The sequence below is a fragment of the Salvelinus fontinalis genome, chromosome 2 (genome assembly GCF_029448725.1).
Source record: "Salvelinus fontinalis isolate EN_2023a chromosome 2, ASM2944872v1, whole genome shotgun sequence".
Lineage (NCBI taxonomy): Eukaryota > Metazoa > Chordata > Actinopteri > Salmoniformes > Salmonidae > Salvelinus > Salvelinus fontinalis.
The window spans coordinates 15,167,820-15,192,071 of record NC_074666.1 but is presented as its reverse complement, the minus strand read 5'-3'; the positions used below and the strand labels follow the sequence as shown (position 1 = coordinate 15,192,071).

General features: G+C 45.8%; 1 protein-coding gene across 2 annotated transcripts in view; it reads right to left on the bottom strand.

The window, feature by feature from the left end:
* Nucleotides 1–24,252, bottom strand: part of LOC129812851 (protein Shroom3-like) — a 160,820-nt gene that overhangs the window by 93,628 nt on the left and 42,940 nt on the right. The window lies entirely within an intron of this gene.

Genomic DNA, 24,252 nt, shown 5'->3' with positions numbered 1-24,252 from the left:
AACACAGTACCACCCCAACACATACCAACCCAGTACCAACCCAGCACGTACCAACCCGGCATGTACCAACCCAGTACCAACCCAGTACCAACCCAACATGGATTTTTATACAGTGAACAGTCCCATACTTAAAGTGAACCACTAAACCAGAAGAGGTAAATGTGTATATAGTGTCACATCCAGACCCAGCTAATTCTTTCTTCACCACATTGTTTTCACAGCACTCCCAGCTTTTCAGCATCAAGGAAAGCAACCAGGATTTTAAACTGATCTGTTAAAGGTCAAGTGGAGGTCAAATGGGTCGGCTCTTGGTTGTGGCATGGCATTCATACCTAGCTTAATCCTTACTAACTAGCTAAATCCTTACTAACTAGCTAAATCCTTTCTAACTAGCTAAATCCTTACTAACTAGCTAAGTCCTTACTAACTAGCTAAATCCTTACTAACTAGCTAAGTCCTTACTAACTAGCTAAATCCTTACTAACTAGCTAAGTCCTTACTAACTAGCTAAATCCTTACTAACTAGCTAAGTCCTTACTAACTAGCTAAGTCCTTACTAACTAGCTACATCCTTACTAACTAGCTAAGTCCTTACTAACTAGCTAAATACTTACTAACTAGCTAAGTCCTTACTAACTAGCTAAGTCCTTACTAACTAGCTAAGTCCTTACTAACTTGCTAAGTCCTTACTAACTAGCTAAATCCTTACTAACTGTTTCCCTAGCGTATCTGTCTTAGAAGAAGCAACCAGTTTCCTCAAACATGTCCCATCTGCATAGCTATAAAAAAACAGCAGGTGCTATTCAACAGTAGCGTGTGGCCTGGGGTGGTGTAGTGGATGGTTACAGCCGGTGCTATTCAACAGTAGCGTGTGGCCTGGGGTGGTGTAGTGGATGGTTACAGCCGGTGCTATTCAACAGTAGCGTGTGGTCTGGGGTGGTGTAGTGGATGGTTACAGCCGGTGCTATTCAACAGTAGCGTGGGGCCTGGGGTGGTGTAGTGGATGGTTACAGCCGGTGCTATTCAACAGTAGCGTGGGGCCTGGGGTGGTGTAGTGGATGGTTACAGCCGGTGCTATTCAACAGTAGCGTGGGGCCTGGGGTGGTGTAGTGGATGGTTACAGCCGGTGCTATTCAACAGTAGCGTGGGGCCTGGGGTGGTGTAGTGGATGGTTACAGCCGGTGCTATTCAACAGTAGCGTGTGACCTGGGGTGGTGTAGTGGATGGTTACAGCCGGTGCTATTCAACAGTAGCGTGGGGCCTGGGGTGGTGTAGTGAATGGTTACAGCCGGTGCTATTCAACAGTAGCGCGTGGCCTGGGGTGGTGTAGTGGATGGTTATAGCCGGTGCTATTCAATAGTAGCGTGGGGCCTGGGGTGGTGTAGTGGATGGTTATAGCCGGTGCTATTCAACAGTAGCGTGGGGCCTGGGGTGGTGTAGTGGATGGTTACAGCCGGTGCTATTCAACAGTAGCGTGGGGCCTGGGGTGGTGTAGTGGATCGTTACAGCCGGTGCTATTCAACAGTAGCGCGTGGTCTGTGGTGGTGTAGTGGATCGTTACAGCCGGTGCTATTCAACAGTAGCGCGTGGTCTGTGGTGGTGTAGTGGATGGTTACAGCCGGTGCTATTCAACAGTAGCGTGTGGCCTGGGGTGGTGTAGTGTATGGTTACAGCCGGTGCTATTCAACAGTAGCGTGGGGCCTGGGGTGGTGTAGTGGATGGTTACAGCCGGTGCTATTCAATAGTAGCGTGGGGCCTGGGGTGGTGTAGTGGATGGTTACAGCCGGTGCTATTCAACAGTAGCGTGTGGTCTGGGGTGGTGTAGTGGATGGTTACAGCCGGTGCTATTCAGCAGTAGCGTGGGGCCTGGGGTGGAGTAGTGGATGGTTACAGCCGGTGCTATTCAACAGTAACGTGTGACCTGGGGTGGTGTAGTGGATGGTTACAGCCGGTGCTATTCAACAGTAGCGTGTGACCTGGGGTGGTGTAGTGTATGGTTACAGCCACTGCCTTCAGAACATATGTCAAATCAAATCAAATCAAAGTGTATTAGTCACCTGCGCCGAATACAACCGGTGTAGACCTTACAGTGAAATGCTTACTTACGAGCCCCTAACCGACAGTGCAGTTTTAAAAAATGCGGATAAGAATAAGAGATAAAAGTAACAAGTAATTAAAGAGCAGTAAAAAATAATAATATATACAGGGGGGTGCCGGTACAGAGTCAATGTGTGGGGGCACCGGTTAGTTGAGGTAGTATGTACATGTAGGTAGAGTTAATTTAAGTGACTATGCATAGATGAGCGTGGCAGTGGTGTGGAGATGGGGGGGGGGGGACAATGCAAATAGTCTGGGTAGCCATTTGACTAGATGTTCAGGAGTCTTATGGCTTGGGGGTAGAAGCTGTTTAGAAGCCTCTTGGACCTAGACTTTGCGCTCCGATACCGCTTGCCGTGTGGTAGTAGAGAGAACAGTCTATGACTAAGGTGGCTGGAGTCTTTGACAATTTTCAGAGCCTTCTTCTGACACCGCCTGGTATAGAGGTCCTGAATGGCAGGAAGCTTGACCACAGTGATGTACTGGGCAGTTCGCACTACACTCTGTAGTACCTTGCGGTTGCAGGCAGAGCAGTTGCCATACCAGGCAGTGATGCAACCAGTCAGGATGCTCTCGATGGTGCAGCTATAGATCCTTTTGAGGACATGTAAGCTGGTCTGTTGGAGTGGGTTTAAATCCGAGTCATTCTACCATTCTAACACACTCCTTCCTACTTTCCTGTCACTCTACATTGTCACTGACCAATAAACACGAAAAGGAGTAGCTTTGCCAGTCAGGCGTGTAGACTGAAGCCAGGACTCCAGACTAACTTTTTCAGTTGGTTGTGCCACCAACTGGTTTGGTCGCACCAATTTTTTTCGCAGTTTCACGGAAAATATTATTTTTGTAATCACCTTAGTCATTCACAGAGCTTTAGATGGTGTAATGGAACACTGAGAAGGAAGGCTATTCAATAAATGTTTGTTGTTTAATTGTTTGTTTAATCTTCTAACAGGAACACATGATTCAAGGTATTTTGATGTACAATCTAATCCAGTGACTGTCATGAATTGTTGTTCAATAGAGATGAATTTGCCTACATCTTTATGTGCACTAATATCATAGGCTAATTAATTCACCACGAGGAAGTGAAAATTCTAAACACATTAGCTAGATCGCTAACACTCAATATAGTACCCAGTGTCAGTATGTAACGGTCTTATGTGTTTTGCTTGTTTAGTGTTGGTCAGGTGGTGAGCTGGGTGGGAATTCTATGTTGTGTGTCTAGTTTGTCTGTTTCTGTGTTCAGCCTAATATGGTTCTCAATCAGAGGCAGCTGTCAATCGTTGTCCCTGATTGAGAATCATATGTAGGAGGCTTGTTTCGTGTTGGGATTTTGTGGGTGATTGTTTCCTGTCTTCTGTCTTTGTGTTCTGCACCAGATAGGACTGTTGTCGGTTTTCACATTTATTGTTTTGTTGTTTGTAGTGTTCACATATTCTTTATTAAATTATGTTGAACACTAGCCGCGCTGCGTTTTGGTCCTCTCTTTCATCCCAGGAAGAAAACCGTTACACAGTAGTCATGTACTAATCTATCAGTGAATGTGTTGTCATAAAACAAAAACGTTGCAGTTGTTGCCTACATATGCTGCATGTGCACTATAATGCACTACTTCTGAACAGTGTCGTACGGGAGACATTTGGGATGCAGACAATGCCTCTAGTCTTGCTCTCCTCTCTCCAGAGCAGTACAGTAGTTAACTAGGCTAATGAGATGCGCTTTTGTTTATGTGGTTAACACTTCTCTGATTGGTTCATATTCACATTGTTTATGAGGTTACCTCTTCGCTGATTGGTTCACATACAAATGATTGTTTATGCATTTAAGTCTTCTTTGATTTGTTCATATACACATTCCACACATATGACCTCAAATGACACAATATATGAATAAATTACATTTTATTTTTGTGTCAAATCGCAAATTGGCAACCCATCCCTTATGGGATTAATTGACACATAAACAAACATTACAGCAATTCAGTATGATAATTAAATGATAATTATTCTTTCGGTGTTCTCTGCAATGCATAAAGAGTGTCAGAATATTGGCCCAATAGTCGATAGCTAGCAAGATTTCTTACATTTTGATTAGACAGATGAGCCATTTACTATATTAGTTTCACTTATGGAGTCTATTCATACAGTTGGATAGAAATGGAAATCAGACAGACAGTAAGTCATTATCGACCAAGAAAATACTGCTGACAGACAGTAAGTCACTATCAACCAAGAGAATGCTGCAGACAGTAGCTAGCTAACCGACCAGGCCTGTGTGAGAGACAGTAGCTAGCTAACCGACCAGGCCTGTGTGACAGACAGTAGCTAGCTAACCGAACAGGCCTGTGTGACAGACAGTAGCTAGCTAACTGAACAGGCCTGTGTGAGAGACAGTAGCTAGCTAACTGAACAGGCCTGTGTGACAGACAGTAGCTAGCTAACCGACTAGGCCTGTGTGACAGACAGTAGCTAGCTAACCGACCAGGCCTGTGTGACAGACAGTAGCTAGCTAACCGACCAGGCCTGTGTGACAGACAGTAGCTAGCTAACTGACCAGGCCTGTGTGACAGACAGTAGCTAGCTAACCGAACAGGCCTGTGTGACAGACAGTAGCTAGCTAACCGACTAGGCCTGTGTGACAGACAGTAGCTAGCTAACCGACCAGGCCTGTGTGACAGACAGTAGCTAGCTAACCGACCAGGCCTGTGTGACAGACAGTAGCTAGCTAACTGACCAGGCCTGTGTGACAGACAGTAGCTAGCTAACCGAACAGGCCTGTGTGACAGACAGTAGCTAGCTAACCGAACAGGCCTGTGTGACAGACAGTAGCTAGCTAACCGACCAGGCCTGTGTGACAGACAGTAGCTAGCTAACTGACCAGGCCTGTGTGACAGACAGTAGCTAGCTAACCGAACAGGCCTGTGTGACAGACAGTAGCTAGCTAACCGAACAGGCCTGTGTGACAGACATCGCCTTCACCTCTCCTTTAACGCACATAATCACAGGACCCCCCTTCAAGCTAATGAGCAGTCATTCTAACAGTGTAATTAATACATTTCACATATGCTCTCGAAAAAATAATAATTAGGCTGTGTTTATGATTAGAATACGAACAAATATATACTTCTAATAACACAATAGCATTTTCATTAGTTTATATTACGACTATATGTAGGTTGAAACACAGAAACACAAAAACACCAATTCAAGTGTTTTTTGTTGAGTGCCTTTGTTACAACTATGAAACAGAAAGCATATGTGTTGGAACACAGTGACAGCTTATTTTTACAACAAAAATACCCAACTACCAAGACGCACGATCAGCGAGACGCGCGGTCAAACGACGAAAACATTAGTAGCCTAAACATCGTTATAAGCGCCAAGCGGCCTTGACAAATACTGAAACTCAGCACAAAAACAACAATGGCATGATAGTGAATATACGTGTCGATATGACGGCAGTCGCAAATTGTCAACTACTATCAGCTTGTGCTTTACATGGGTGGGTGGGGGGGTGGGGGGGGGGGGGGGGCTCGGAGGTATAGGTTCAGGATGAGGCTCAGAACCAGAAGATGAATCATCAGAGGTGGAGGTTCAGGATGAGGCTCAGAACCAAACGATGAATCATCAGAGGTGGAGGTTCAGGATGAGGCTCAGAACCAGAAGATGAATCATCAGAGGTGGTGGTTCAGGATGAGGCTCAGAACCAGAAGATGAATCATCAGAGGTGGAGGTTCAGGATGAGGTTCAGAACCAGAAGATGAATCATCAGAGGTGGAGGTTCAGGATGAGGCTCAGAGCCAGAAGATAAATCATCAGAGGTGGAGGTTCAGGATGAGGCTCAGAACCAAACGATGAATCATCAGAGGTGGAGGTTCAGGATGAGGCTCAGAACCAGAAGATGAATCATCAGAGGTGTCATGATCCATTTCTTCCATCTGAGTCGTTTTCATTCAGATCTTGAAGCAGTGCTAACGCAACATGTGTATCCATTCGTCTTGGTCTTCTTGCCTTTCTACATGACCCCACACGTTCAATGTGTAGCCTTCTCCAAGTAGGTCAGACTGACGAGGCTGCTTTGATTCGGTGGACTGATATAGGGTACATATCATTTCAAGAATATAATTAGAATAGATCAATACAACAGAATGGCCTGCCCTGTTCTTTATTCACTATTGGTGATTAAACAATTATGCATTGTTCACTTCCCCCCTCACTCATCAGGCCCTACTGTCTGGAGAAGGAGAGGAGCAGGCCCTACTGTCTGGAGAAGGAGAGGAGCAGGCCCTACTGTCTGGAGAAGGAGAGGAGCAGGCCCTACTGTTGGGAGGAGGAGAGGAGCAGGCCCTACTGTTGGGAGGAGGAGAGGAGCAGGCCCTACTGTTGGGAGGAGGAGAGGAGCAGGTCCTACTGTCTGGAGAAGGAGAGAAGCAGGCCCTACTGTAGGGAGAAGGAGAGGAGCAAGCCCTAATGTCAGGAGAAGGAGAGGAGCAGGCCTACTGTCAGGAGAAGGATAGGAGCAGGCCCTACTGTCTGGAGAAGGAGAGGAGCAGGCCCTACTGTCTGGAGAAGGAGAGGAGCAAGCCCTACTGTCAGGAGAGGGAGAGGAGCAGGCCCTACTGTCAGGAGAGGGAGAGGAGCAGGCCCTACTGTCAGGAGAAGGAGAGGAGCAGGCCCTACTGTGAGGATAAGGAGGGGAGCAGGCCCTACTGTGAGGATAAGGAGGGGAGCAGGCCCTACTGTGAGGAGAAGGAGAGGAGCAGGCCCTACTTTCGGGAGGAAGAGAGGAGCAGGCCCTACCCTACTGTCTGAAGAAGGAGAGGAGCAGGCTCTACTGTGAGGAGAAGGAGGGGAGCAGGCCCTACTGTGAGGAGAAGGAGAGGAGCAGGCCCTACTGTGAGGAGAAGGAGGGGAGCAGACCCTACTGTCGGGAGGAAGAGAGGAGCAGGCCCTACTGTCTGAAGAAGGAGAGGAGCAGGCTCTACTGTGAGGAGAAGGAGGGGAGCAGGCCCTACTGTGAGGAGAAGGAGAGGAGCAGGCCCTACTGTCGGGCGGAAGAGAGGAGGCCCTACTGTCTGGAGAAGGAGAGGAGCAGGCTCTACTGTGAGGAGAAGGAGGGGAGCAGGCTCTACTGTGACGAGAAATAGAGGAGCATGCCCTACTGCCGGGAGGAAGAGAGGAGCAGGCCCTACTGTCTGAAGAAGGAGAGGAGCAGGCTCTACTGTGAGGAGATGGAGGGGAGCAGGCCCTACTGTCAGGAGAAGGAGAGGAGCAGGCTCTACTGTGAGGAGAAGGAGGGGAGCAGGCCCTACTGGCAGGAGAGGGAGAGGAGCAGGCCCTACTGTCAGGAGAGGGAGAAGAGCAGGTCCTACTGTCAGGAGAAGGAGAAGAGCAGGCCCTACTGTCAAGAGAAGGAGGGGAGCAGGCCCTACTGTCTGGAGAAGGAGGGGTGCAGGCCCTACTGTCTGGAGAAGGAGAGGAGCATGCTCTACTGTCTGGAGAAGGAGAGGAGCAGGCCCTACTGTCTGGAGAAGGAGAGGAGCAGGCCCTACTGTCTGGAGAAGGAGAGGAGCAGGTTCTACTGCCAGGAGAAGGAGGGGAGCAGGCCCTACTGTCGGGAGAAGGAGGGGAGCAGGCCCTACTGTCAGGAGAAGGAGAGGAGCAGGCCCTACTGTCAGGAGGAGGAAAAGAGCAGGCCCTACTGTCGGGAGAAGGAGGGGAGCAGGCCCTACTGTCAGGAGAAGGAGAGGAGCAGGCCCTACTGTCAGGAGAAGGAAAGGAGCAGGCCCTACTGTCAGGAGAAGGAGAGGAGCAGGCCCTACTGTCAGGAGAAGGAGGGGAGCAGGCCCTACTGTCTGGAGAAGGAGAGGAGCAGGCCCTACTGTCTGAAGAAGGAGAGGAGCAGGCCCTACTGTCAGGAGAAGGAGAGGAGCAGGCCCTACTGTCTGGAGAAGGAGAGGAGCAGGCTCTGCTGTTAGGAGAAGGAGAGGAGCAGGCCCTACTGTCGGGAGAAGGAGGGGAGCAGGCTCTACTGTGAGGAGAAGGAGAGGAGCAGGCCCTACTGTCGGGAGGAAGAGGGGAGCAGGCCCTACTGTCGGGAGAAGGAGAGGAGCAGGCCCTACTGTCAGGAGAAGGAAAGGAGCAGGCCCTACTGTCAGGAGAAGGAGAGGAGCAGGCCCTACTGTCAGGAGAAGGAGGGGAGCAGGCCCTACTGTCTGGAGAAGGAGAGGAGCAGGCCCTACTGTCTGAAGAAGGAGAGGAGCAGGCCCTACTGTCAGGAGAAGGAGAGGAGCAGGCCCTACTGTCTGGAGAAGGAGAGGAGCAGGCTCTACTGTGAGGAGAAGGAGAGGAGCAGGCCCTACTGTCGGGAGGAAGAGGGCAGTAGGCCCTACTGTCAGGAGGAGGAGGGGAGCAGGCCCTACAGTCTGAAGAAGGAGAAGAGCAGGCCCTACTGTCGGGAGGAAGAGAGGAGCAGGCCCTACTGTCTGGAGAAGGAGAGGAGCAGGCCCTACTGTCAGGAGAAGGAGAGGAGCAGGCCCTACTGTCTGGAGAAGGAGAGGAGCAGGCCCTACTGTCTGGAGAAGGAGAGGAGCAGGCCCTACTGTTTGGAGAAGGCCAGGAGCAGGCCTTACTGTCTGGAGAAGGAGAGGAGCAGGCCCTACTGTCTGGAGAAGGAGAGGAGCAGGCCTTACTGTCAGGAGAGGGAGAGGAGCAAGCCCTACTGTAGGGAGAAGGAGAGGAGCAGGCCCTACTGTCAGGAGAAGGAGAGGAGCAGGCCCTACTGTAGGGAGAAGGAGAGGAGCAGGCCCTACTGTCTGGAGAAGGAGAGGAGCAGGCCCTACTGTAGGGAGAAGGAGAGGAGCAGGCCCTACTGTCTGGAGAAGGAGAGGAGCAGGCCCTACTGTCTGGAGAAGGAGAGGAGCAGGCCCTACTGTCTGGAGAAGGAGAGGAGCAGGCCCTACTGTCAGGAGAAGGAGAGGAGCAGGCCCTACTGTCTGGAGAAGGAGAGGAGCAGGTTCTACTGTCGGGAGAAGGAGAGGAGCAGGCCCTACTGTCAGGAGAAGGAGAGGAGCAGGCCCTACTGTCAGGAGAAGGAGAGGAGCAGGCCCTACTGTCAGGAGAAGGAGAGGAGCAGGCCCTACTGTAGGGAGAAGGAGAGGAGCAGGCCCTACTGTCTGGAGAAGGAGAGGCAACGTGAGAAAACCATGCCCTCCTAATACTGGTTATAACTCCAGTTCTGTTTGTGATATTAAGATTCGAACAACAGAGTGTTATATAGACTTATTTAGGACAAGTCAAGGACAAAGAGGGGCATGACTTTAAAAATGTAATAAAATGTTTTACTTCATGAGCAGTCCAAATGACTGCTTTAGCGGTTCTAGTGTTAATTAACACCTCCTAACTACTATACACACTGTTCACACCTCTCCTCAGAACGATGGCTGCTACATAAACTGGGCCAGCTAACGGCTTTTAGACAATAAGTGGGGAGAATTAAACATGTTCTGATTTTCCTGATGTATCATATTTAGGGTATTTTGATGTTTGAAAAGAAAAGTCTGTGTTGAAGTCTCATCTCCGAAGAAGAATTTGTTAAATCTTCCTGCGACTGTCTCTCCGCCACGCTTGGTCACATTTACATATTTAACGAGTCGAATTAAAACCAGACAGCAGGAGTGAATGGGTTGGGTGGGGAGGGATGTCTGCTCTGCAGGGGGAGAGATGCGCCACTCACCCCTCCAACCTTCTCTTCAAGCCTTCCCTTCACATTCCTCGCATGCCAACCCGCCCTGACGACAGGATAGGGCAACCTGGGTTGTATCCATAGCGACAGAGCTAGGACACAAACACACACACACTAGGTCACCCCTCTCACTGGTGGGGGTTGGGACGTCTACAGTAGGACTACATCCTGCAGTAGAACTACATCCACACCCTGGAGTAGGACTACATCCACACCCTGCAGTAGAACTACATCCACACCCTGCAGTAGAACTACATCCACACCCTGCAGTAGAACTACATCCACACCCTGCAGTAGGACTACATCCACACCCTGCAGTAGAACTACATCCACACCCTGCAGTAGAACTACATCCACACCCTGCAGTAGGACTACATCCACACCCTGCAGTAGGACTACATCCACACCCTGCAGTAGAACTACATCCACACCCTGCAGTAGAACTACATCCACACCCTGCAGTAGGACTACATCCACACCCTGCAGTAGAACTACATCCACACCCTGCAGTAGAACTACATCCACACCCTGCAGTAGGACTACATCCACACCCTGCAGTAGGACTACATCCACACCCTGCAGTAGAACTACATCCACACCCTGCAGTAGAACTACATCCACACCCTGCAGTAGGACTACATCCACACCCTGCAGTAGGACTACATCCACACCCTGCAGTAGAACTACATCCACACCCTGCAGTAGACCTCCAGTACCACCCTGCAGTAGAACTACATCCACACCCTGCAGTAGGACTACATCCACACCCTGCAGTAGGCCTCCAGTACCACCCTGCAGTAGGCCTCCAGTACCACCCTGCAGTAGGCCTCCAGTACCACCCTGCAGTAGGCCTCCAGTACCACCCTGCAGTAGGCCTCCAGTACCACCCTGCAGTAGACCTCCAGTACCACCCTGCAGTAGGCCTCCAGTACCACCCTGCAGTAGGCCTCCAGTACCCCCCTGCAGTAGGCCTCCAGTACCCCCCTGCAGTAAGACTACAGTACCACCCTGCAGTAGACCTCCAGTACCACCCTGCAGTAGGCCTCCAGTACCCCCCTGCAGTAGGCCTCCAGTACCCCCCTGCAGTAGGCCTCCAGTACCCCCCTGCAGTAAGACTACAGTACCATCTACGCATCCTGACTGGTGCTGCCATCAAACAGCAGTTAACAGAACTAACACTGATAATATCATGCTACATTAATGCTTTTAGTATTATGATGAATGCTTTTTGTATTAAGGTTTACAAACATTATTTACCCACAGTTTACGCATATATTTATCCAGGGGCACAACTTTGGTTTTAGAAGTGGGGGGGGGGGACAATATATATATTATTTTTTATATATACACTCTATATGTTTTATCCAGTCGGATGAACACTCCAAACAGCCAACCCGACCGCTCGGAGGCGTCCGCATGGTCCTAAAGCACACCGTTGCCCTGTTTTGTATCACAATATCACATTGTATTACAATGATAAAACTGTGGTGGACAAAAATGCAATTTCAGAATGTGGGGTGGATATGTCCCCCCGTCCCCAGTGAAAGTAAGCGCCCCCTGTATATATCCCTTTCATACTGACACGTTTTCCACCAACTTTACCATGACGTGAAAAAAATGTCCGCCTTTTCTATATCTGAAAGGTGTTGCCGGTATCAAAGCCAAAACTTTTATTTCTGCCTAACGACCTAGTCATCATTGCGGTAAAGTTCTGCCTACGGCTTATTATGAAAATGAACCGTAATGCTGAGGCGGTCTTGGTACGCACTATGCTCCTACTGTTCTTGATGTTGCTAGGCAACGCCCGTTACTACTATCCTCCTGGCAGCTGTAAACTTTGCGAGGCATGTCACATGTCATCCATCACTTCACATAGCCCAACACATGCACTGTTTTCTAACCACTATTGGATGGATCCATAATGAATTACTGTGGGAATAAATAGCACTGAATGACACACATATTGGAATAAAGTGGGCTAATGCTGTTGAAGGCATCAAATTGTTGCTTACTGAAATTCCCAAAGTCATCCAATCCGCGCGTAGTGTGGTAAATTAGATGATAATTTCCCTACACCTGCTCCACAACAAACATATGGAAACCATGTTGGACTCCGTTAATTCCGTTAAAGCCATTACAATGAGCCTGTCCTCCTATAGCGCCTTCCACCAGCCTCCTCTAATGTCTACAGGTTTTGGAGAGGTGCAGGGTGCTGCCACACTGGGCACCCAGGGAGCTGTTGTTGTGGGGGGTTAAGTGCATTGCTCAAGGGCACAACGGCAGGCAAATGGCATCTAGGATTTGAACCCTTCGGTTGCCAGCTCACTTCCTACCAGACTTGGGATTCAAACTGGCAACCCTCCGATTGCTGGCTCGCCTCTCTAACCGCTAGGCTACCCGCCACGGTTAGACGGCACTCACTGGGTGTTTTGGGGTATCCTTTGTGTAAGCATAAGGAGAAATAATGATCGGTGATAGGCGGAGACATTTGGTGCCTCAGCAGCAGTCTTACAAGACATTGATAAATATTTACAGCATTCCTGAATGTCACATTGGACTGGAGGGAGTCAGGAGTTAGCTCTCTCTGCTCTCATTGTTAAATATTTACAGCATTCCTGAATGTCACATTGGACCGGAGGGAGTCATCAGTTAGCTCTCTCTGCTCTCTACCCACTGGGCACAGACTTAATTTCCGTGTTTAGTTTAGGTTAACATTTGGTTGAGTTGTCAACTAATGTGAATTCAACGTGAAATCAACAACAAAAAATTACATCATTGGATTTAGGTAAAACATTTGTTGAAAAAATATGAAATTCCCTTACGTTGATTACTTTTTTCAAATCCAATCAGTTTTCCACGTTGGTTCAACGTCATTACACAGTATTTTTTTTGGGGGGGGGGGGGGGGGGATTACGTGTTTTTGCCCAATGGGTAGTTTCTGTCTGAAGGCAACGTAGCCCCTGTGGACAGACTGAAGAATGACCTATCTTAGCTAGCAGCACGCTTAGCTAGCAGCACCGTTAGCTAGCAGCACGCTTAGCTAGCAGCACGCTTAGCTAGCAGCACGCTTAGCTAGCAGCACGGACTCGAATCAGGCCCTTAATTGTTTTATTTCTCTTTTTAACTCTGTTGCAGATAAACATGCGCCTCACAAAAGGCTAAGGGTAAAATACAGATCTAATCCTTGGTTTACGCATGAATTGTCTGAGAAATTACAGGAAAGAAATGTAGCTTGGGCTAAGGCTAGACTGACTGACTCTACACCTGATTGGCAGTCCCATCAAACATTTGAGAAATAGATGTCTCCGGTTAGAAAAACAAAGGCAACATATTTCTTGAATTATGTATCGGAGAGCGATGGTAATCCAGCCAATTTCTGGAAAGTGGTCAAATCTTTGAAACAAAACTCCAGCAGGATTTGATAGCCTCTGGTCCCATACTAGACAAAATAATAAACATTTAATATCCATTTTAAAACAGCTGGCCACCTGTTTGAAAGGATAGTCTCTGAAAATTCATCTCATACCACTAGAGGGAGTCCTTTAGTCACCTCAAAACAGATTGTAGAGAATGATGCACTAAAATACACATACTTTATTTTCATTTCAACCACTTGATGTCTATGATGTACTAAGTACTAAAGATTGATGTTAAAAAAGTTGATTCACTTGTTCCCTTCTTACTGCAGCTCTCTGCCCCCACTTATTGCAGAACCATTGACTTATAATTTTAACTTGACAATTGGTTCTGGTGTTATCCCTACAATCTGGAAAGAGACTAAGCATCGTTTCAGCTGCTACGCTTGTTTAAGATGATGTGTCAAATTGCTTCGATCATAAAAGTCATTGTGCTGCCTTTCAAAAGTTCTTTGACACTGTTGACTGAAATTGGCCTGGATCAAGGCTTTTTTGCAAGTAGTTTGAGAATGATCTGTCAGACAGGACACAAATGTGTGATTTCTGATGGTGTTAACGCCAGTTTCCTGGATATTACAAAAGGTGTACCACAGGGGTCGGTATTAGGACCGGTTCTCTTTAATATTTATATAAATAATATTGGTCTATCTGTTAAAACATGTTAAATTAACCTGTATGCAGACGATTCTGCAATGTATGCCATTGCCCCAACTGTTGGATATGTTAGAGCTGCAATCTGACCTGGTTGCCTTACAAAAAGCCCTGGTTGGTTTAAACATTGTACTTAATGTGGGTAAGACTAAATACATGTTGTTCTCTAATTCTCTCCGGAATGTTTCAGATGGACTACATATTTACTCCCCGGATGGGTCTCCCATTGATCAGGTTCCAGCCTATAAATATCTGGCCATTATGATTGACAAAGATGTAATGTTTAAAAAAACATACGGATGAGCTAGTTAAAAAGTTGCCTCTCCCTAAATAGCAGAAAGCAGATTGTAAAGTCAACTTTGTTTCTAATGGACTACATATTTCCAGCCAGTTCATGGCTATGGTAACACCATTGACCAGATTGCAGCAACCACTACTCTTAAACCTTTGAATGCCGTCTACCATAGTGCCCTTCACTTTATCACAGGTGACAGTTTTAATACACTCCATTGCATCCTTTATCAAAAGGTTGGCTGGTCCTCATTGAAGTCCCGTAAATCACCTTTCTGTTTGAAAAGCTCTACTACAAAAGCTTCCAACTTACCGAACTTTGTTGTTAAAGTATAAAAGAATGAGCTCTCAGGGTTGGTTAACTCTCAGGGTTGGTTAACTCTCAGAGTTGGTTAACTCTCAGGGTTGGTTAACTCTCAGGGTGGGTTAGCTCTCAGGGTTGGTTAACTCTCAGGGTTGGTTAACTCTCAGGTTTGGTTAGCTCTCAGGGTTGGCTAGCTCTCAGGGTCTGTTAGCTCTCAGGGTTGGTTAACTCTCAGGGTTGGTTAGCTCTCAGGGTTGGTTAACTCTCAGGGTTGGTTAGCTCTCAGGGTTGGTTAACTCTCAGGGTTGGTTAGCTCTCAGGGTTGGTTAACTCGAGTGTTCTCGACCAATTTAGGAAAATCCTCCTTTAGTTTTAGTGCCCCCCATTGTTGGAATAACCTGTGAAATTCCTTGCATCTTGATTCCCTGGTGCCGCTAGGGCAGTTTAGGACTCTTGTGTTAAATTAATTGACTGAGGATTGTGGTTGTTTCTATTGACTGTCATGGTTTTTAGGTTGACATTGTATTATTGTAATTGTACATTGAAGTTTTTTTGTTATTTTTATTATTATTTGGAACATACATTTTTTGGATTATGAAAATATTTGCATTCAGGCACCATTGTAAATGAGATCCTTGTCTGTGGGATGGGCTTCACAGTCGACCTCTTGACCCAACATTAGGAGCACACACAGTTAATTACTGAGAGAGAGGGAAATAGGGAGGGAGTGAGGGAAAGAGAGTGAGCATATAGCCTTTCTTCCTCTGTAGTACACAGAACTAAAAGGATGACTACTGTCACGTAGTGTACCTGTGTTCAGGGTCGGTAGGTAGCCTAGCGGTTAAGAGCATTGGGGTAGTAACCGAAAGGTCGATATTTCAAATCCCTGAGTCGACAAGGTGAAAAATATGTCGATCTGCTCTTGAGCAAGGCACTTAACCGTAATTTCTCAAAGGTCACCATCAATAATGGCTGATCCCTGGCCATGACCCCACTCTCTGAGCGTGACTCAGGTTGGCAGTTGGGATATGCAAAAAAAAAAAACATTTCCATTTCCATTTCCCACCTCAAACCCATACAGGTTACCGTGGTTACCCACGTGAAAGGACAAATATAAGCACCTCCTATTTGAGGTATGGAGAGATGACAGAGACCAGTCACATATCTGTTGTTAGGTATGAACAGATGACAGAGAACAGTCACACACCTGTCCGAGTCACTACTGATGTCTGGGGTCTTATCCATCCTTTGGTGACATACAGCCAGAGTTAAGCCCTAGTGGCCATGGGAAAAGTAGTTTCTCTTCAGAATAGCCAGAGTCAAGCCCTAGTGCTCCTGGGAAAAGTAGTTTCTCTTCAGAATAGCCAGAGTCAAGCCCTGGTGCTCCTGGGAAAAGTAGATTTTCTTCAGAATAGCCAGAGTCAAGCCCTAGTGCTCCTGGGAAAAGTAGTTTCTCTTCAGAATAGCCAGAGTCAAGCCCTGGTGCTCCTGGGAAAAGTAGATTTTCTCAGAATAGCCAGAGTCAAGCCCTGGGGCTCCTGGGAAAAGTAGTTTCTCTTCAGAATAGCCAGAGTCAAGCCCTAGTGCTCCTGGGAAAAGTAGTTTCTCTTCAGAATAGCCAGAGTCAAGCCCTAGTGCTCCTGGGAAAAGTAGTTTCTCTTCAGAATAGCCAGAGTCAAGCCCTGGGGCTCCTGGGAAAAGTCATTTCTCTTCAGAATAGCCAGAGTCAAGCCCTGGGGCTCCTGGGAAAAGTCATTTCTCTTCAGAATAGCCAGAGTCAACTCATATAATACATCCAAAGTCGTTCCTCCTTTCTCATTAGAACGGTCTCAGCTAATCAGCTCGTCCAAAGCTCAGAAAGGATCACGATCAGTTAGGAAGACCAAACAGACTTGATAACGTCTGTCTGACATCACCGCTGAGAGAGAGACACCATGACTAGAGCATGTCAACTGGGGTTCAGATCCAGACTGGAGTCCATCTGGGTTCGTTTGAGGTGGATTCATCTACCTGTCTGCAACCAGTCAATCAGTTGATCCACATGGACTGGTGGAATATGATCGCTCAACCTAACATATACCTGTACTCTTGTACTCACTGTTAACTCCAGCAACAATAATATGTAATCCTGTACTCACTGTTAACTCCAGCAACAATAACATGTAATCCTGTACTCACTGTTAACTCCAGCAACAATAATATGTAATCCTGTACTCACTGTTAACTCCAGCAACAATAATATGTAATCCTGTACTCACTGTTAACTCCAGCAACAATAACATGTAATCCTGTACTCACTGTTAACTCCAGCAACAATAATATGTAATCCTGTACTCACTGTTAACTCCAGCAACAATAATATGTAATCCTGTACTCACTGTTAACTCCAGCAACAATAACATGTAATCCTGTACTCACTGTTAACTACAGCAACAATAACCGGTAATCCTGTACTCACTGTTAACTCCAGCAACAATAACCGGTAATTCTGTACTCACTGTTAACTACAGCAACAATAACCGGTAATTCTGTACTCACTGTTAACTACAGCAACAATAACCGGTAATTCTGTACTCACTGTTAACTCCAGCAACAATAATATGTAATCCTGTACTCACTGTTAACTACAGCAACAATAACCGGTAATCCTGTACTCACTGTTAACTCCAGCAACAATAACCGGTAATTCTGTACTCACTGTTAACTCCAGCAACAATAATATGTAATCCTGTACTCACTGTTAACTCCAGCAACAATAATATGTAATCCTGTACTCACTGTTAACTACAGCAACAATAACCGGTAATTCTGTACTCACTGTTAACTCCAGCAACAATAATATGTAATCCTGTACTCACTGTTAACTCCAGCAACAATAATATGTAATCCTGTACTCACTGTTAACTCCAGCAACAATAACCGGTAATTCTGTACTCACTGTTAACTCCAGCAACAATAATATGTAATCCTGTACTCACTGTTAACTCCAGCAACAATAATATGTAATCCTGTACTCACTGTTAACTCCAGCAACAATAACCGGTAATCCTGTACTCACTGTTAACTCCAGCAACAATAATATGTAATCCTGTACTCACTGTAAACTCCAGCAACAATAACCGGTAATCCTGTACTCACTGTTAACTCCAGCAACAATAATATGTAATCCTGTACTCACTGTTAACTCCAGCAACAATAACCGGTAATCCTGTACTCACTGTTAACTACAGCAACAATAACCGGTAATCCTGTACTCACTGTTAACTCCAGCAACAATAACCGGTAATTCTGTACTCACTGTTAACTCCAGCAACAATAATATGTAATCCTGTACTCACTGTTAACTCCAGCAACAATAATATGTAATCCTGTACTCACTGTTAACTACAGCAACAATAACCGGTAATTCTGTACTCACTGTTAACTCCAGCAACAATAATATGTAATCCTGTACTCACTGTTAACTCCAGCAACAATAATATGTAATCCTGTACTCACTGTTAACTCCAGCAACAATAATATGTAATCCTGTACTCACTGTTAACTCCAGCAACAATAACCGGTAATCCTGTACTCACTGTTAACTCCAGCAACAATAATATGTAATCCTGTACTCACTGTAAACTCCAGCAACAATAACCGGTAATCCTGTACTCACTGTTAACTCCAGCAACAATAATATGTAATCCTGTACTCACTGTTAACTCCAGCAACAATAACCGGTAATCCTGTACTCACTGTTAACTCCAGCAACAATAATATGTAATCCTGTACTCACTGTTAACTCCAGCAACAATAACCGGTAATTCTGTACTCACTGTTAACTCCAGCAACAATAATATGTAATCCTGTACTCACTGTTAACTACAGCAACAATAACCGGTAATTCTGTACTCACTGTTAACTCCAGCAACAATAACCGGTAATTCTGTACTCACTGTTAACTACAGCAACAATAACCGGTAATTCTGTACTCACTGTTAACTACAGCAACAATAACCGGTAATCCTGTACTCACTGTTAACTACAGCAACAATAACCGGTAATTCTGTACTCACTGTTAACTCCAGCAACAATAACCGGTAATCCTGTACTCACTGTTAACTCCAGCAACAATAATATGTAATCCTGTACTCACTGTTAACTCCAGCAACAATAACCGGTAATCCTGTACTCACTGTTAACTCCAGCAACAATAATATGTAATCCTGTACTCACTGTTAACTCCAGCAACAATAACCGGTAATTCTGTACTCACTGTTAACTACAGCAACAATAACCGGTAATCCTGTACTCACTGTTAACTCCAGCAACAATAATATGTAATCCTGTACTCACTGTTAACTCCAGCAACAATAACCGGTAATTCTGTACTCACTGTTAACTCCAGCAACAATAACCGGTAATTCTGTACTCACTGTTAACTACAGCAACAATAACCGGTAATCCTGTACTCACTGTTAACTCCAGCAACAATAATATGTAATCCTGTACTCACTGTTAACTCCAGCAACAATAACCGGTAATTCTGTACTCACTGTTAACTACAGCAACAATAACCGGTAATTCTGTACTCACTGTTAACTCCAGCAACAATAACCGGTAATCCTGTACTCACTGTTAACTACAGCAACAATAACCGGTAATCCTGTACTCACTGTTAACTCCAGCAACAATAATATGTAATCCTGTACTCACTGTTAACTCCAGCAACAATAATATGTAATCCTGTACTCACTGTTAACTCCAGCAACAATAACCGGTAATTCTGTACTCACTGTTAACTCCAGCAACAATAACCGGTAATTCTGTACTCACTGTAAACTACAGCAACAATAATATGTAATGCTGTACTCACTGTTAACTCCAGCAACAATAACCGGTAATTCTGTACTCACTGTTAACTCCAGCAACAATAACCGGTAATTCTGTACTCACTGTTAACTACAGCAACAATAACCGGTAATCCTGTACTCACTGTTAACTCCAGCAACAATAATATGTAATCCTGTACTCACTGTTAACTACAGCAACAATAACCGGTAATTCTGTACTCACTGTTAACTCCAGCAACAATAACCGGTAATTCTGTACTCACTGTTAACTACAGCAACAATAACCGGTAATTCTGTACTCACTGTTAACTACAGCAACAATAACCGGTAATTCTGTACTCACTGTTAACTACAGCAACAATAACCGGTAATCCTGTACTCACTGTTAACTACAGCAACAATAACCGGTAATTCTGTACTCACTGTTAACTCCAGCAACAATAACCGGTAATCCTGTACTCACTGTTAACTCCAGCAACAATAATATGTAATCCTGTACTCACTGTTAACTCCAGCAACAATAACCGGTAATCCTGTACTCACTGTTAACTCCAGCAACAATAATATGTAATCCTGTACTCACTGTTAACTCCAGCAACAATAACCGGTAATTCTGTACTCACTGTTAACTACAGCAACAATAACCGGTAATCCTGTACTCACTGTTAACTCCAGCAACAATAATATGTAATCCTGTACTCACTGTTAACTCCAGCAACAATAACCGGTAATTCTGTACTCACTGTTAACTCCAGCAACAATAACCGGTAATTCTGTACTCACTGTTAACTACAGCAACAATAACCGGTAATCCTGTACTCACTGTTAACTCCAGCAACAATAATATGTAATCCTGTACTCACTGTTAACTCCAGCAACAATAACCGGTAATTCTGTACTCACTGTTAACTACAGCAACAATAACTGGTAATTCTGTACTCACTGTTAACTCCAGCAACAATAACCGGTAATCCTGTACTCACTGTTAACTACAGCAACAATAACCGGTAATCCTGTACTCACTGTTAACTCCAGCAACAATAATATGTAATCCTGTACTCACTGTTAACTCCAGCAACAATAATATGTAATCCTGTACTCACTGTTAACTCCAGCAACAATAACCGGTAATTCTGTACTCACTGTTAACTCCAGCAACAATAACCGGTAATTCTGTACTCACTGTAAACTACAGCAACAATAATATGTAATGCTGTACTCACTGTTAACTCCAGCAACAATAACCGGTAATTCTGTACTCACTGTTAACTCCAGCAACAATAACCGGTAATTCTGTACTCACTGTTAACTACAGCAACAATAACCGGTAATCCTGTACTCACTGTTAACTCCAGCAACAATAATATGTAATCCTGTACTCACTGTTAACTCCAGCAACAATAACCGGTAATTCTGTACTCACTGTTAACTACAGCAACAATAACCGGTAATTCTGTACTCACTGTTAACTACAGCAACAATAACCGGTAATCCTGTACTCACTGTTAACTCCAGCAACAATAACCGGTAATCCTGTACTCACTGTTAACTCCAGCAACAATAACCTGTGCTGACTCCTGTCCTCAGGAAATTCTCACGCCTCCTCCTTAATTTCCCTCCCTTTCCCCTCAAATCCACCCTCCCAGAGAACTGCTGTGTCCAAAGTCTGAAGTTATGCAACTCCTCCTCAGTCTTGTCTTCCCACAGCTGTAGGTAGGCTGACAAGGTCCTACAGTGGCACTCCCTCCATACCGTGGAGCAGTCAGCCAGCCTGTCAGTCAGCCAGTCAGCCTGGCAGTCAGTCAGCCAGTCAATGTGTGGTAGCCTATAGTCCAGTAGGTAGACTGACAGGTAGGCTGACAAGGTCCTACAGTGGCACTCCCTCCATACCGTGGAGCAGTCAGCCAGCCTGTCAGTCAGCCAGTCAGCCTGTCAGTCAGTCAGCCAGTCAGTCAGCCAGTCAGTCTGTGGTAGCCTATAGTCCAGTAGGTAGACTGACAGGTAGACTGACAAGGTCCTACAGTGGCACTCCCTCCATACCGTGGAGCAGTCAGCCAGTCAGTCAGCCAGCCTGTCAGTCAGCCAGTCAGTCAGCCAGCCTGTCAGTCAGTCAGTCAGTCAGCCAGTCAGCCTGTCAGTCAGCCAGCCAGTCAGCCAGCCTGTCAGTCAGCCAGTCAGCCTGTCAGTCGGTCAACCAGTCAGTCAGCCAGTCAGCCAGCCAGTCAGTCAGCCAGCCTGTCAGTCAGCCAGTCAGCCTGTCAGTCAGTCAGCCAGTCAGTCAGTGTGTGGTAGCCTATAGTCCAGTAGGTAGACTGACAGGTAGGCTGACTGCTGCACACCATTTAGCCTACAGTGGAGCAGTCAGCCAGTCAGTCAGTCAGCCTGTCAGTCAGTCAGCCAGCCAGTCAGTGTGTGGTAGCCTATAGTCCAGTAGGTAGGCTGCTGCACACCATTTAGCCTACAGTGGAGCAGTCAGTCAGTCAGTCAGTCAGTCAGTATGGTAATGGTATAGTCCTTCTGCAATCTCCAGGCTTCAACAGGTGTTTGTCCAGCCAGGACAGCACTACACTAATGTTGGCTGAGCACTCCTCAGTCTTCTCTCCCCAGCAGTAGGCAGCTCTGGCTGACAGTGACACACCCTTACCCTTCTCTCCCCAGCAGTAGGCAGCTCTGGCTGACAGTGGCACACCCTTACCCTTCTCTCCCCAGCAGTAGGCAGCTCTGGCTGACAGTGGCACACCCTTACCCTTGCATGGAGCCGTCAGTCGCTGAGTCCTATTCTCCAGGCTTCGACAGGTGTTCGCCCAGTCAGGACAGCACTACCTAACGCTACCTGTCCTGAACACTCCTGGACTACAGAGCCATCCAGGAAGTTGTGTTTGTTCAGACTTTACAGAGTCAACACTACACTGACTGACCCTAATGCATCTCCACAACACAGCACCGCTGGGCCGAACACTGGATGTAAAGGAAGCTTTGTGGTAGCCTCTCTCTTGTCTCTCTCTCTCTCTCTCTCTCTCTCTCTCTCTCTCTTTCTCTCTTGTCTCTCTCTCTTTCTCTCTTGTCTCTCTCTCTCTCTTTCTCTCTCTGCCTCTGTCTGTCTCTCTCTATTGTCTCTCTCTCTCTCTCTCTTGTCTCTCTCTCTCTCTCTCTCTCTCTCTCTTGTCTCTCTCTCTTTCTCTCTTCTCTCTCTCTCTCTCTTTCTGTCTCTGCCTCTGTCTGTCTCTCTCTCTCTCTCTCTCTCTCTCTCTCTCTTTCTCTCTCTCTCTATCTCTCTCTCTCTGCCTCTGTCTGTCTCTCTATCTCTCTCTCTTTCTCTCTTGTCTCTCTCTCTCTATCTCTCTCTCTCTGCCAACGTCTCCTGGACTCTGTACTTGGATGCAAATGAGCATCATGCCATCTTCTGTGGCTGGGCTGTTTCCTCTCCCCCCTCTCACATGGCCAGGGAGAGGGGAGAGAGTACAGCCACCCAGTCACGCAGGCAGGCAGGTGAACCTGAGTCCTGTGCACAGTGTAGAGTATAGTCCAGGGTTAGAAACAAAGCCAGGTGTGAGACAATGGCTGCCATTATGGCCTTTTATTAGCCAAAAGAAAAGCCTGCTCTGTGTGTATCCAGCCAGGGTCAATGGGGACAGACTACAGACTATCCAGCCAGTCAGGCCCGGGGACAATGGGGACAGAGTGGCTGCGTCAATATGTATTTGTTGTCAATGTTTTGGCGTCAGACTGGTAGCAGTTGTGAAAAAAGTAAATAGTTGGACGAGTTGCAGAAGTATGGACAATGGACAATATGGACACAGATATACAAAATGTATACTATATATGAATGTACAGTCCCAGTCAAAAGTTTGGACACATTTACTCATTCAAGGGTTTTTCTTTATTTTTTACTCTTTTCTACATTGTATGATATAACACATATGGAATCATGTACTAACCAAAAAAGTGTTAAACAAATCAAAATATATTTTAGATTTTAGATTCTTCAGAGTAGCCACCCTTTGCCTTGATGACAGCTTTGCACACTCTTGGCATTCTTTCAACCAGCTTCCTGAGGTAGTCACCTGGAATGCATTTCAATTAACAGGTGTGCTTTGTTAAAAGTTAATTTGTGGTGTGTGTGTGTGTGTATGTATGTGTATGTGTATATATATATATATATATATATATATATATATATATATATATATATATGTGTGTATATGTATGTATGTATATATATATATATATAAAACAATTTTGTATTATTATTATTATATATATATATTATTTTTTTTAAGTCACATCTGTGAATGTGGAATGTGTTTGGTTGGTTGATTGAAAACTTAATAAAACTTTAAATTGAAAAAAAAAAAAGTTAATTTGTGGAATTTCTTTCCTTCTTAATACTTTTGAGCAAATCAGTTGTGTTGTGACAAGTAAGTGGTGGTATACAGAAGATAGCCCTATTTGGTAAAAATGTGAAAATAAAAGTAACAAGTAATTAAATAGCAGCAGTAAAATAACAATAGTGAGGCTATATTCAGGGGGTACCGGTACAGAGTCAATGTGCGGGGGCACCGGTTAGTCGAGGTAATTGAGGTAATATGTACATGTAGGTAGAGTTAAAGTGACTATGCATAGATAATAAACAGAGAGTAGCAGCAGCGTAAAAGGGGGGTATTGGTAGCCCTTTGATATCTGTTCAGGAGTCTTATGACGGGGGTAGAAGCTTTTAAGAAGCCTTTTGGACCTAGACTTGGCGCTCCGGTAACGCTTGCCATGCGGTAGCAGAGAGAACAGTCTATGACTAGGGTGGCATTCTAAAGCCCTATTTAAATAGTAATATACAGTGGTTCCTCCTTTAAAGGTTGCGAACTTACACCGCGGAACTTACACCGAGGTACCCAGTGTCACGTCTTCATTGCTCCAG